This window comes from Dreissena polymorpha, chromosome 15 (genome assembly GCF_020536995.1).
Source record: "Dreissena polymorpha isolate Duluth1 chromosome 15, UMN_Dpol_1.0, whole genome shotgun sequence".
Lineage (NCBI taxonomy): Eukaryota > Metazoa > Mollusca > Bivalvia > Myida > Dreissenidae > Dreissena > Dreissena polymorpha.
The window spans coordinates 49,938,910-49,944,222 of record NC_068369.1 but is presented as its reverse complement, the minus strand read 5'-3'; the positions used below and the strand labels follow the sequence as shown (position 1 = coordinate 49,944,222).

Sequence of the window (5,313 nt, the reverse complement as noted above, 5' to 3'; positions counted from 1 at the left end):
GTTTCCAAATCATAACTACCTAATTTTCAACCTATACAAAACTCAATCGTATTCTTCATCGGGAGAATATATTTAGATAGCTATATTTATATCGAAAACGATATATAACAAAAATGAAACCGAAAGTAGTAGATCATTATCATAATCGATGTCATAACGTCGCGTTCTTTACATACCTATGGGCTAACAATAGATATGCTTGGAACTATGAAAGGGAATTTCGATAGTCAATTCATGTTGCTAAGTGACAGTTTAATTTTGCTGGAGGATAACTGCATGCCGACATATAACAATTGTATTCTGGTAGAAGACAAGTGCGCATTTAAATGTACCATTCGTTTCAAACATAATATAAATTGTATGCGTCTTTGTGCTTCTTAACATTTATTCATAGAACATTGCTAGCACACGTCTTTACTTGATAACTAATAATCCTATAGTTTTGCAAATGAATGAAAACGCAATCGGATAGTGTCGGGTTAATTAAAATAAGTTCTCATGATTTATAATGTGTACATTTCTGTATATTCATTAACCATAGTAGTTCTAGTTTTAAGATTATAAATGGAAATTGCAAAAAGGCCAAATCCGAATCTATAAGCGCTCAGCGTGTTGCATAGTCAAGCTCCAACTCACAAATGGACAATGTTTACTGGAACATGTTTAACTTGAAGCTTTGAACAGACATTTACCCAAGACCTGAAAATGCCTCTTTCAACGGAAAGGTATTAAATATACGTCGGAGTCTGTTTTACCTCAGTACCTACCAAATGGTTATAGAATTTATTGGATGAAAAATTATAACCATCAAGTAAGTATTTGCGATTTTTCACTATGACCAGGATGTTCTCTCTTTAATCAGAAAGAGGTTAAGGGCTATATTACAGTTAATAGCACATAGTTATGTATAACGTGTAAGAAGTCTTCATGAAAAGGGAATGTTAGCTGAATAAATGTATTTTACATCTTAACAGTGTATGACTGTGGATTTTCACATACAAAACGAGTTATTACTTGTCCAACTAATTATGTTTACCTGAGCACAATTTACTCATCGAGAGCTTAAGTTATCGCCTTTTGTCCGTTTTTCGATGTACGTCGATACTCGTGAGTTGTGCGTGGTCATAATTTACTTTGTAAACACTATTAACTCCGCAATTATCGCACACAATTCATGAAAGGTCGAAAGAACATATCTCTCAATGATATTTCGTCCGAGTTTTCCACTTTGTCAGGTGGGGTCTGAATCAAGGTCGTCATATCAAATTAATGAAAAAAGTGTGTGAACATTCCAGAAGACACATTATTAGCCAATTTTCATGAAACTTTGCGACACATTTGTTAAAAATACATCGCGATCGAGTTCGAAAAGTGGTGTCAAAATCTTTTTTTAATCGGTCCTATTACGAAAATACCTGCTAGTTCCTAGTCCATTAAACCTGTAATCAAAACAACGTTAAAAAGTTTTGCTTTCGCTTTAATTTCAGACACTGACATTATCCATCCAACAATTGGGTGATCTATTCAGGAATCGACGGATTCAGTTGATCCCTGCAATTGCAAGGTTAAATATATGTGTAAAATAAAATAAACAAACCGCAATAAGTATGTTAAGCATTGGTAAAGACATGTTTTGTCTCAAAACAATTAACTACGTTTTTCAAGAAAGACCGTGTTGCAAAATGGTCACCACATATCCGTTTACGCTGTAATAGTTCTATTGCTTAATTCATTTTACATATTTGACGCTCTCATGAAATTAAACTTTTGTCTCAAAGTTAAATTACATTATGTGTCAAAGTAAATACGATTGGAGTAAGCAAAATATGCGAGTTATCAACCTTTAGCACAGCGGGTATCTATCAGCCCAACAATGGTCGTCATTCCATCGCAATTGCGAGTCATCTCGGAAAATGTTAAGACAGTGTTGATTCGCGCCTAAATTGTCGGGATTCCCCGGAGCCCAGTTGAAGTAAGTCAGCAACTCCTGGTTCCCAGGGGCCAGGAATGTCCTTTCCTGGAGGAGTCAGATCTGGGTCGTTCGGATTGGACCTGCAGTCAACAACCGGACATTGCTGCCATTGAAAAACAGTAAATGAATTACTATAAGACAAACATGCCCTTTCCGCAAATTGCCAGCATCTGTCGTTTCAAACGAAGCTATTCTTGATACAATAGCTTTGAAGATGCGAATTATGAGATAGTAACTAACACATTCCGCTTTATCGTTGCTAGGGATGTAGCAGGAGAAATCTTTGTTTCAGATTCTTCTATGTCAGTGGATGTTCTTATGTTGCATAATCATGTGTGAGTTGATAGTAGTACCAGCATATGGTAGCAAGTCACTTACTCGTGTAACAGGTAATGGTATATGTCAGATACTCATGTGTTAATAAAGAGTTATGTGTATCTTACTCGTGGTTCTGCGGATGCTGGCTTTAATTTCCTTTGTCTTAGCTTTGTCTAAGCGGATTGGGATGAATAATTGTCTGTGGAAAATGGTGTCACTTCCTCTTGTGTCTGTAGATGGTGGATAGTTTAAAATGTATTCACGCATGTGTCAGTGGGTGATGTTTAATTGTTCATATATCAGTGGGCGATTGTTTGTTATTCATTTAAACACTATGGGTACTGGTGTTTCACTTTCTCATTCTTTTGTAGAGGAGTGTGTGTCACTTGCTCATGTTCTTGTCGTTTGTAGCAGGTAGTTTACTCATGTGTCTCTGGATGGTGGTGTGTCACTTCATCATGTGTCTATGGATGGCATTGTTTCACTTACTTATGTGTTTGTGGATGGCAGTGTGTCACTTTCTCGTTTCTGTGGATGGCAGTGTGGTGCCTAATCATGTGTATGTGGATAGCAGTGTGTCATTAACTCACGTGTCTGTGGATGGCAGTGTGTCACTAAACCATAGGTCGGTGGATGGCAGTGTGTCACTTAATCATAAGTCTGTTGATGACAGTGTTTCACTTACTCATGTGTCTGTTGATGACAGTGCTTCACTTGCTCATGTATCTGTTGATGACAGTGTTTCACTACCACATGTGTCTGTGGATGTCAATGTTTCACTTACTCATGTGTCTGCGGATGGCAGTGTGTCACTTACCCATGTGTCTGAAGATGGCAGTATGTCACATACTTATGTGTCTGTGGCTGGCAGTGTGTATCTTACTCATGTGTCAGTGTGTATCTAACTCATGTGTTAGTCGATGGCAGTGGGTATCTTACTCATGTGTCTGTAGATGGCAGTTTGGCACTTACTTATGTGTCAGTTTATGGCAGTGTGTAGCTTAATTAATAACCATTTGTTATTCAATGGCAGTGTGTATCTAACTTATGTGTCAGTAAATGGTAGTGTTTATCTTACTCATGTGTCAGTGGATGGCAGTGTGTGTCTTACTCATGTGTATGTGGGTGGCAGTGTGTGTCTAACACATGTTTCTGTGGATGGCAATGTGCATCTTACTCATGTGTCTGTAGATGGCAGTGTGTAGCTTAATCATGTAGCTCTGGATAGCAGTGTGTATCTTACTCATGTGTCAGTGGATGGCAGTGTGTGTCTTACTCATGTGTCTGTGGATAGCAGCGTTTATCTAACTCATGTGTCTGTGGATGGAAGTGTGTATCTTACTCATGTATCTGTGGATAGCAGTGTGTCGCTAAATCATGTGTCTGTGGATGGCAGTGTGTCACTTACTCATGTGTCTGTGGATGGCAGTGTGTCACTAACGCATGTGTCAGTAGATGACAGAGTGTAGCTTAATCATGTGTCAGTGGATCACAGTGTGTAGCTTAATCATGTGTCTGTGGATGACAGCGTGTCACTTACTCATGTGTCTGTTGATGGCAGTTTGTCACTTACACATGTGTCTGTGGATGGCAGTGTGTATCTTACTCATGTGACGGTTGATGGTAATGTGTCGATTGATCACATGTCTTAGGATGGCAGTGTTTCATATGTCTATGAGATGGTTGTGTGTAAATTACTCATGTGTCTGCTGATGACAGCGCCTCCTCATGTTGATTACGAATCACAGCAAGGGAAGCACCCGACATTACGCAATACATAAATAATAAATGCATTTATGGTTATCAGCTTTGTACGATGTCGTTTTTATTTCAAGATTTCATATCTTTGTTCTTTGCTATAATTTCAAAGTGGATTGGTCTCCTACCTGTGCCTCGGCATAGGATCCCATCACCTTCAAAATGACGTAGCAGTTGTTTCCCAGAGCCTTGAACCCGGCCGGGCAGTAGCCGTGCACTGCGGATTTTAACACACAGAGGTAGACGTGTCAGATAATATGTTCATGTGCAAAAAAATACAAATAATTATGAACTTAGAACACCCGTACATTATAATACTGAAATTATTTATCTATCCCTACAACTTTTTTTCTAACGGCTATCGGACAAACCGAAGTTTCACACACGTGTGTGCCCTTTTTCTTTGAGAATGGCTTATCTGAGATGAAGTATGAAACAAACTTCTAAGAGTAGATCAATTATTGACAATTTTTTCTTAGAACATGCGTTTGTTTCACACATTTTATTTTGGAAAACAAAATCCCATCGGAAAAACTTATTTAATTGTTTTTATTAAGCACTTTAAAATGGAATTTTTAGTTTACATACAAATATAAACCTTTTTCTGAAATCAACGATTATAGAGTCCTTAACTGGCGTTAACGTACTTAAATACGCTGTTAAAATTACCGAGATTCTCAATTTTTTACCCCATCTAAAAACCGTAGTTAAAAAATAAGCACATGGGAAAAATTCAAATAAAAGTTTTATTAAAAGTGTTAAGAAAATTAGTCATTTTTTGTTTTAAAGGCTTTGAAATGCTAGAAAATGTCTTTTATATGTAGTATACATTATATATCTTTTATAAAGCCAATAAGCTTAGAATAGTGTAATACTTGTTGCAATCATAAAACAACGTTTTTACATTATTTGAGCACTAGGTATTAACCTCTTCCATGTGAAATCCTCACTTAAACATGTTGAATTTCATTTCTTTTTAAATCGATCTTTATTCGAAATGATATATGTTTTTTATTTAATTGAAACGCATGCTATTATTGTATGTGATGTGAATGACGATGAGCTGTATATATGCTTAAGTCAAAATAATCTGTTCTGTTGATAAATGAGCTTACATTTTAGTGTGTCTTTAATTGTTTTTTAATATTAAACTGATTTGATATTACCTCAACTCTAATATTTCGTTAAATCTCTGGCTGATGTTAACATTTTTAATGCATATTATGTTTAAGCTCTAAAATGAAATTTTAAATCTACCAATTAAA

General features: G+C 36.5%; 1 long non-coding RNA gene across 1 annotated transcript; it reads right to left on the bottom strand.

Annotated features, from left to right (window-relative positions):
• Positions 1 to 1,415: 1,415 nt before the first annotated feature.
• Positions 1,416 to 4,300, bottom strand: LOC127859560 (uncharacterized). The gene is made up of 3 exons (XR_008039451.1): positions 4,177 to 4,300; positions 1,842 to 2,052; positions 1,416 to 1,551 (listed from the first exon to the last, which is right to left on the bottom strand). It is a non-coding gene; the product is annotated as an uncharacterized LOC127859560 (long non-coding RNA).
• Positions 4,301 to 5,313: the final 1,013 nt, after the last annotated feature.